Source organism: Onychomys torridus, chromosome 4, assembly GCF_903995425.1.
Source record: "Onychomys torridus chromosome 4, mOncTor1.1, whole genome shotgun sequence".
Classification (NCBI taxonomy): Eukaryota; Metazoa; Chordata; class Mammalia; order Rodentia; family Cricetidae; genus Onychomys; species Onychomys torridus.
Window position 1 is genome coordinate 92,234,485 of NC_050446.1, and position 8,799 is coordinate 92,243,283.

The 8,799-nt window shown below is 44.6% G+C and overlaps 1 non-coding gene across 1 annotated transcript; it reads right to left on the reverse strand.

Moving 5' to 3' along the window:
• Window positions 1-3,101: 3,101 nt before the first annotated feature.
• LOC118583281 lies at window positions 3,102-3,264 on the reverse strand. Its single transcript, XR_004944867.1, has one exon. It is a non-coding gene; the product is annotated as a U1 spliceosomal RNA (small nuclear RNA).
• Window positions 3,265-8,799: the final 5,535 nt, after the last annotated feature.

Genomic DNA, 8,799 nt, shown 5'->3' on the forward strand with positions numbered 1-8,799 from the left:
AAACAATGTGTATTTCTGTGATTTAGTTCTACAAATTCTTGGGATTAAAAAAATATATATTTGGGCTGGAGAGATGGCTCAGAGGTTAAGAGCACTGACTGCTCTTCCAAAGGTCCTGAATTCAATTCCCAGCACCAACATGGTGGCTCACAACAATCTGTAATGAGATCTGGCGCCTTCTTTTGCATATAATAAATAAGTAAATAAATCTTTAAAAAAAAATTTGAATTTTCTCTGGAATACAAATTGCATTTTGGATAATAGAGCCATTATTGATAAGTTTGCATCATCTGTGCACTTATTTCTCAATTCTTAACTATATACACAAAAGCCCCAAATACCCAGGAAACATGGTCTCCCTTAGAAAAATTCATTATCTGCCTCATAAGAAAATTTCTCCATCTGATTCAATGACTCTCATGTGAGTAGGATCACAAAAGGAGGTTGGAGGCTGACAAGTTTTTCACTGCTTTTGAGGAAACAGCTCTTACTGACTTAAACAGTTTGTCAACAGAACATTTGTTATTCCAAAAGCATTGAAAAAGATTCAATATCCAGTTCTAAGTCCCCTTCCAGTGGATAAATGAAAAGACATTTTTGCCTCATGGGCCAATAAACATGACAACTTGGATATTAAGGTGCAAATAAGAAACTTTATTATGGGCTGTGATGGTGCACATCTTTAATCCCAGAACTCGGGAGAAAGAAGCAGGCAGATCTCTAAATTCAAGGCCAGCTTGGTCCACAGAGCAAGTTCCAGAACAACCAGGGTTCTATAGAGAGACCCTGTCTCAATAGATAGATAGATAGATAGATAGATAGATAGATAGATAGATAGATAGATAGATATAGCTTTATTGTAGAGAGGTGAGAATCTAATCTGTAACGCTTTTAATCAAAGCATGAACTGAGCTTGCTGTCTGATTCTACCTGTCACATGCCTGTTGGGTTGCTCTTAAAATTTCATAAACTCTGTTCCCTCTCTTATCAAAGAAAATTGTTATTATTTTGGAATCTTTATCAGTAATAACTAATAATGGCTGTGGCCAGAATTTGCAGGAGACCCTGAATGTGGAGGGGCAAAGATGTGTCCTTGGGGCCTTACAAATCTACAAGACAGCTGTCCTAACAAAGAAGCTGTGGGGCAAGGCAGTTGGAGCAGAGAGCGCTGGAGCCCACAGGCAGAGGTCCTCCCAGTGGGCAAGGTCACTGGGAAGGCTTTCCCTAGAAAAAGCAGAGGGACAAGGGACAGAACACCAGAGAGGACTCTCAGTGGAGTTAGGCTTTGATGACTTCAACAAAGGCAGTTGTGGAAATAAAACTTGTCTGCTCAGTAAGAGTTTAAAAAACTCTCACAAAGGATAGATATGTGAGGTGAAAGTAGAAACAAGCTGTGTCTCTAACTGCAGATGTCACGAAGCCAGGCTTGTGTGCACCAAGTGCCAACCAATCAACTTTCTCTCAGTAGCCGTTCAGGAAGCCTTGGTATAGTGCTTTGTTCCTTTGGGTTTACGTAGTGGTGACTTGGTTATTGGTTTTGGAGGTGGTGGTGGTGGTTTGGTTGTTGGTTTTGGTGATGGTGGTGGTGGTTTAGTTATTGGTTTTGGTGGTGGTGATAGTAGTTTGGTTATTGGTTTTGGTGGTGGTGGTAGTTTGGTTATTGGTTTTGGTGATGGTGGTAGTAGTTTGGTTATTGGTTTTGGTGGTGGTGATAGTAGTTTGGTTATTGGTTTTGGTGGTGGTGGTAGTAGTTTGGTTATTGGTTTTGTTGTTGGTGGTAGTAGTTTGGTTATTGGTTTTGGTGGTGGTGGTAGTAGTTTGGTTATTTTCTTTCTCAGAGGCTTTACTTTAAGTCCTGGTCATTTGAACTTAATATGGTCAGCAATTGGGAAAAAAAAGAAGGGTTTGCAAGCTGTCTGGCTGCAACTGAAGAACAGAATTAGAATTCCAAAGCTGTAATCACACAATCGAGCAGCATCACAATTATGACATGAGGAAATAAAAGAAACAGTCATTAGACACATTCCTTGCCCACCTGAGGAAGTGGCCCAGTACTAGTTTTAAGCTGGTGTTTTTACTAAAACAACCTCTCTCCTTCCCCCTCCCTCCTTCTCTCTCTCTCCTTCTCTCCCTCATTCTCTCTCTCTCTCTCTCTCTCTCTCTCTCTCTCTCTCTCTCTCTCTCTCTCTCAGACAAGGTCTCATGTAATCCAGGCTGGCCTCAAACTTTATGTAACTGAGAGTGGCCTGGAACTCCTAATATTCCTGCCTCTGTTTCCCAAGTGATGGGATTACATGCCACCCATACAATTTTCAGTCTACCCTTTGAACTGCACACTTCTGATCAGTCATGAATTACATAGTGGACTGGGCAACTGGGATTTTTGGTGTGAAAATCACTTACTTGATTGCTGGCGCCTTGGCTTACCATTGTCCCACTGAGCTGTCAATGGGTATTTAGAGAGAGGGCCATATTGTATGACAAGCCATTCCCTCCAGCCTTGCAAGCATAACTAGTCCACCTTGAGGTAAGAGTCATCATTACCTGAATTCCTCCAGTGATGTTCTACTTCCCCACATTGTCAAAGAGAAGATTAAATTTTTAACCTGATTTTCAATGAAACATTCATGTCACAGGCCAATGAACTTGAGCTGTGCATGGCCCTTAGTTGATGGGAGGACTGGCTGCCTTGGGTGCTCTGCACAGGGACAGGGACCAGGGCCATCTACTGCTTTCACATAGAAGAGAACGAACTCCTCAAGAACACCAGCATCTTCATTTGAAGTTGATCCTATGGAACTGGCTTAGATGAGCCCGCATGCAAGGATCTGAGGCTCCTCCACGCCCCGTTAGTGAGACCCCTGTCTTGAGAAGAAGTGACTGGGACAGAAAAGTGAAAGGTGGGGATTTACTGAAAAGTGTTTCCCTCACATTGACCATTTTAAAAATCAAAGATATTTCCAAACCAGAGGAATCTGAGATGATTTAAGTAGGAGAGTACTTTTCACCCAGTGAAACAAGAACAGATCCATGACAGAAAGTAAAGATGTGTATTTTCTTTGCACATCTAATTAATAATATAAAATTTTCTTTTGTTTCCTTGGGGGAGAATGCAAGCACAGTCCCCCACTACCACAAATTATGCAGTCGAGTTTCCAGAATTTGGGGAAAATCACGGGGTTCAGCTCATCCTGAGTGAAAAAGTGAGGCTCACCCTGGAAAAACCACCTTTGTTGTCATGGTATCTCCCCTGCAAAGTTGTCTATAACACTACTAAATTTCCAAGCCCCATTCACACTTACTTCACAGAAAAAATAAGTTGCAGAGACCTTGTGAGCATTCCCCAGAAAGTTTAAATAATGTAAGTCTCCGTATGATTATTTTATACGTGGGTTGTGGGACCATGGGGGCTTGGTGACACCTGGAGAGAAGCTCTCCAACTATAGGTCAAGAATAAGATAAACACCAAGACTGGGAACAACTGCCCAGACGTTAGGACAGATTTCAGGGAAGATAAGAAAACGCTGTCACTGTGACCACACCCTCCCATATAAAACATCATGGCACACTGGACACCTTCCCTACTTTATTCCTTATGGAGCTTTCCTGTGACTCCCCAAGGCCATCATGCTTCCCTCCTGAACACTCCTCCTGCCTGTGATTTTAATTGGTCTTTCCTTACTCATCAGGTGCCTCTTTAGAGCACTGTCACACTGCTTACAAAACAACTACGTATTCTGAGCGTCTCCCAGATGGCTACCTTTGGCCAACCCATTGCCATAAAAGGACTTTCTGATAGCACATGGTTAGGACACTACGTAACGGCTTTTGGGGAAGCGATCGAGATCTGGGAGTGAGCGTGTGTACCAGTTTCAACAGAGAGCCCCAGGGTCTGCAGTGACTGTATGAGCCTTGGCACCCTAGTTCTCAAGCCACAGAAGCACCATTTATGGAAAAGGAAATGGAGCAAATGAGCCAGAAGGACAGTGAGGTCAGGTCTATGAGCTCAGCTCTGAGGACAGTGTCCAGGTTGTTCAACTCCAAGGCAGCCCCAGCACACACCTCTGAGGCCAGCTGAGAACTGAAAATAGCACTTCACTCTATGTGTGCTATGGGCTACAGCTTCTGCATCTGAACCTTCTTTCTATACTGGCATAACGTCTAGAGTCACCACCCCTGAAACTCACTCCCACCATCTCCAGGGTACACTTATGTCCCACTGAGGGCTCTGTGTGACCATAACCCTGAGGATGTACAGCTATGGAACCTTCTGTTCCCTGCCAAAATTCCATCTGGTCTCTCTAGTAAGCAACAGTAGATCTGGAGATCACAGGGGATGCCCATGTACAGTTTTGTGCCTCCCAGTGTGAACGTCTACTGCCCCACTGCCACTAAGTGTTAGGATGGGAAAGAAGAGCTGGAAGCAGAGAGACAGAAGAAGGGTGAGAAGAAGAAGAAAGAGGAGGAAAAAGCAGGACTAGTAAATCAGAAATGAAGGACAGATGAAGAAAGATCCCAGTGACACATTTCCAGACCCCAGCCTTATGGTCAGTGGCAGTCCTAACTTCAGTTGTTGCCTGCTTGGCCCTCATGGTGCAGTGGCAATGTCTCTGACTCCAAACATGGCATCTCACTGTGAGTGCTGGGGAGCCACTCAAAGACAAACTGGGACTTGCTCCCTTCTGCATCTCTGAGGCCTAGCACTAAGGTCCCCACTGCCCTGGACAACAGACACATTATGTAACCAGCCATGGAAGGGAACATGCTCGCTCCCAACAGGTGCAACTGAGTCCAGCCAGTGAGATGCTTCTATACAGCAGACATGACCCTACCCAAGCCCTCCACCTGCCTCAACCTTCTTCCCCTGATCCTTGGTGGGTTGTGGCAGGGCAATCTTGCAACAAGAAGTGGATCTGCTCAGAGGCTTTTTCCACTGGGAGCTCTTTCTGAGCCAGCATCCCAGTGTTTATTTAAAGACCATTGGTGAGACAAGAGCCTCTCTTCATTTTCCAGATGCTTCTCTTCCCCTTCTTGCATCATCTGCTGGTTCTCTTGCTTTTAAAGGGGAGCTGTGCCCAGGGCCATTCATAAACTGAGGCATCCCAGCATTCCCTTGGAAAATGGAAGTACTGCTCCAAAGCAGATCCTCATGCCAGGGATTTCTGACACCAAGGCTATGACCTTACTGTCTGATGAGCAGACGTGTCATCAACAGCTGGCTCTCCTCGGTCTCTGTCAAATGTCCCCAAACCTCTTTTTGGAGTCTTCCGGGTGCAGTGAAGGACGGAGTCTTCCTGGAAGCTCTCTGTCCTCACAGCTCTCTCCAGCTCTCCCTCCACCCTTGGCACTTAGCAGTAAGCACCAGACTTCCTGTCAGCTCACTGACAAAGACTAGCTGGTACTTTGAGCACCTTGCAACCCAAATCTCAGACGGTGGTTTGCAGACTAACCACTCAAGAGATGGTGGTAAGGAACCTGACTCCCTGTAGACCTGCTGAGTTTGAATTTGCAGTTCACTCAACAAGACTCCAGGACAGGACGACACTGACTCAAGTTTGGGAAATGCTCCTTTAGCAGAGTGGTTGCTGGCTTGATCATAAGTGGAATCACTAAGTGAATTGAGGGGAAACAACAATAACAACAACCATTCAAATTGTCTCCCCAAATTCTGATTGAATCGGCATAGGGTGTGCCCCAGGTATTAAGAGGTTAATGGGCCCCCAGATGGTGCTACTGGGAAGAATGGCTTAAGAATCTGCACTTTGACACTTCTGATCATTTATGTAATATCTAGTTATTGAACAAAACAATAATGAATGCTCATTATAATCTATTAAGTCTGGATAGATTTTAAATCAATCAGCACTGAATACTGTGGTATTTAGGTATGGCATTTTCTGTAGAGACGAGGGGTCTGAGGAAGAAGGTTGCAGACCTAGGCATATCCAGGAACTGACATATTTCCATCCTGACCTGGTGTGCCACCAAAGGCAGAGAAAGGGCTCATCCTCAAACGGAGGGAGAATCAGGCAGATGACTAGCCTTGTAATGCACGCTGCTACCCCTAGTTGAGATCTGAAGTTTCTTGCAGGAGGCACTCAGTTCTTTCCTTCCTGTGGATGCAGGCCCTGTAGGTGATGCAGTTTGGATGGACAACATCAGACTCTAACCACAGGAGCATGAACTCAAGCTTGACCCACTCCAACAATGACAAGACCATTGGCAGAGGCAGGGGTAGCCATCTATGGAGGAATAACTGCAGAGAACTTTGCCAAAGAGACTCTGCTTAATGACAGATTAATCCAAAGAGGATGAGAGCACCCAGCCCAGGGCTCTTGGAATATGAGGCCATTTCCAGGTTAAGGGATTACTCTAATTTCTCAAGGAATATGCTTCTGACTAAGGTTTTCTCAGCCTTAAACCCAAGGGGTCTTGGCTTTCCATGAAAAATTAGCTTACTTTATCATCTGTCGTGGATTGAATATGAAAAGTTCGCCACAGGCTCATATATTTCAACAATTGACTGTAAAACCTTCCAGAGGCAAAGCCTTGCAGGAGGAGACAGAAATGGGTGGCTTGAGACTGTCGACCAGCCCCACTTCCTATCCATTCTATTTGCTGATTGTGGAGGAAGTATAACCAGCTGCCTCACACACTTGCCACCGTGTCTTCCCTGCTATTATGGACTTCCTCTCAAATTATAAGCCAAAAAAAAAAAATCTTTCTCCCTTAAGTTGCCTCTAATCAAGTATTATTAGTCATAGCAAAATGAAAATTAAAAGTACCATCTAAAATATCTTCATTTATAAAGAGGTTTGACATCTCCCAAATAAGGATTCTCAGGAACCAATAGAAATATATTTAATTCCCTGTGCTTTTTTCAAAATATGGATTCTCATCCACCAGGTACACTTAGGTAGATGAAAGGCCATCTACATAAGTCACCTCCTGACCCAGGCCTCGGTGTTGACCCATACCTTAAATAGAGGGAGTCAATTTCAACATTCTCTAAGGGAAATCATCCTAATTAAATGCTCTACAATGCTATCCAAAAGTGAGGGTTTTAATTTCAAAACCTGGAAATAACTTCTACAATCCTACACTTTAATGGCATGGTTCCTTATAAACAGAACCTGATTGGCATGCCCACAGAGTAGAAATGTGCAGGAAATTCCAGGGAGGGCTAAAAAGGGAACTGTACAGACTGATGAGCTATGCCCTGCACTGATTTGGTGGTTTTGGTCCATTCCATTCCACTAAGCGTCAAAGATAAGTGAGTCCTATGAGCCAGGCTCAGAGATGACCCTTCCTCTGTCTGATTCTTCTCTTCTCACTGTGCCTGCCTTTGCTGGTTTCTCTGTCCCCCTCCATCTAGAGTGACAGGGTACCTGGTCTGTGCCCTTCTTCTCTTTATATCTACTCAAAGGGCATCTGTCTCACCAGTCTCCAGTCTAGTTGACTTTTAAACCACTGCTGACTGGCTGATGGTGGAGCTCAGTTGTCCTGGTATTCAAAAGGCTGGGTTTGACTCCTAGCATGGGGAGAAATTATTAATTAATTAAAATATTGCTGATGACCATTCCATCCCCAGTGCCAGCCTCTCACCTCTCTGCTGGATGCCAAGTGAGCCTGAATGGCACAAGACCTTCATGATGAAGAAGAGCCCTGCTTTCCTGGTGTAGTGGAGGACAGACTTCTTGAGGCATGCTTGTCAAAGTCTTGTCTTCAGAGGAACACAGATATTACTGCTTACTTAACAGATGTGTTTTTCAATAGGAAGCAAATGAGGAGCAACATAATCCTCTATAGGTAGCTAGTTTTGTCTACATCCACTCATTCTGTATCTCACTTTATCCATAGAAAGATTTATGTCCAGGAACACAAAGGACCTGTCCTTTTTGGAGACCTTGGATACCTTTGACTCAACATTACTAGAGAATAGAGTAGGACCTCTGCTTTTGTCTTGGATGAGGGAGCAAACACAACAGAAAAGGCATAGTTCTGTGCTGGCTAATGAATCAAAAGCCCATTAATAGAGAGCAATATATATCGATGTGTAAGTAACATGAGCTACAGAGCCAAGATCATACATGGCCTTCTCAAGGCTATTTGTTACAGACTTCAAATCCATGCCTCTAAGGGCCCAGGTGTTCTGGAGTACATGGAACAGACATCCCATGTGGAAAATCCAGGGCTTCCCAGCCTCTGAGCTCCTTCACCATCGGCGGCCCTCCAACCCCACAGGCATGTCTGTCCTTACTTGCCTGAGCAAATACACTGCCTGCCTTATAACTGACAACATCCAGAAAATAAGCATGTGGGTGAGCACAAAGCAAAGAGCTTGCTTCTCTAGGGACAATTTCTCAAAAGTCCCTTTTCAGGGACACATGAAGGAGGGGCCCACAGGCTGCAGAAACTAACTTTGGATTTTCTAACCAGCCTCACGATGCCCCCAAGCAAACATTTAGAAGTGGATATCTCAAACAAGAACTTCTACCAGGATGAACAGTCTTCCTGATTCCCACTAGCCTGCCAAGCTTCACTCTACACAAAGGTGAGGAACAACCCAGGAGGCATTGAGACACGTGCTCCCCCAGCCAATGGATGAGCCATGTCTGCCCACGCAGGCTGCATTATTATCAGCAAGAACTAACAATGGTGCCTGTTCTCCTTTCTCCCAACAACACTGAGCTGCTCCTCTACCTCTCACCTGGAGGCTGAGCCAAATTCCAGCAGAAATCCCAGGAGAAGCCCTGGCTTTCCTTGCCCCCTACTGCAAGTTAGCATGATCCAGTCAGA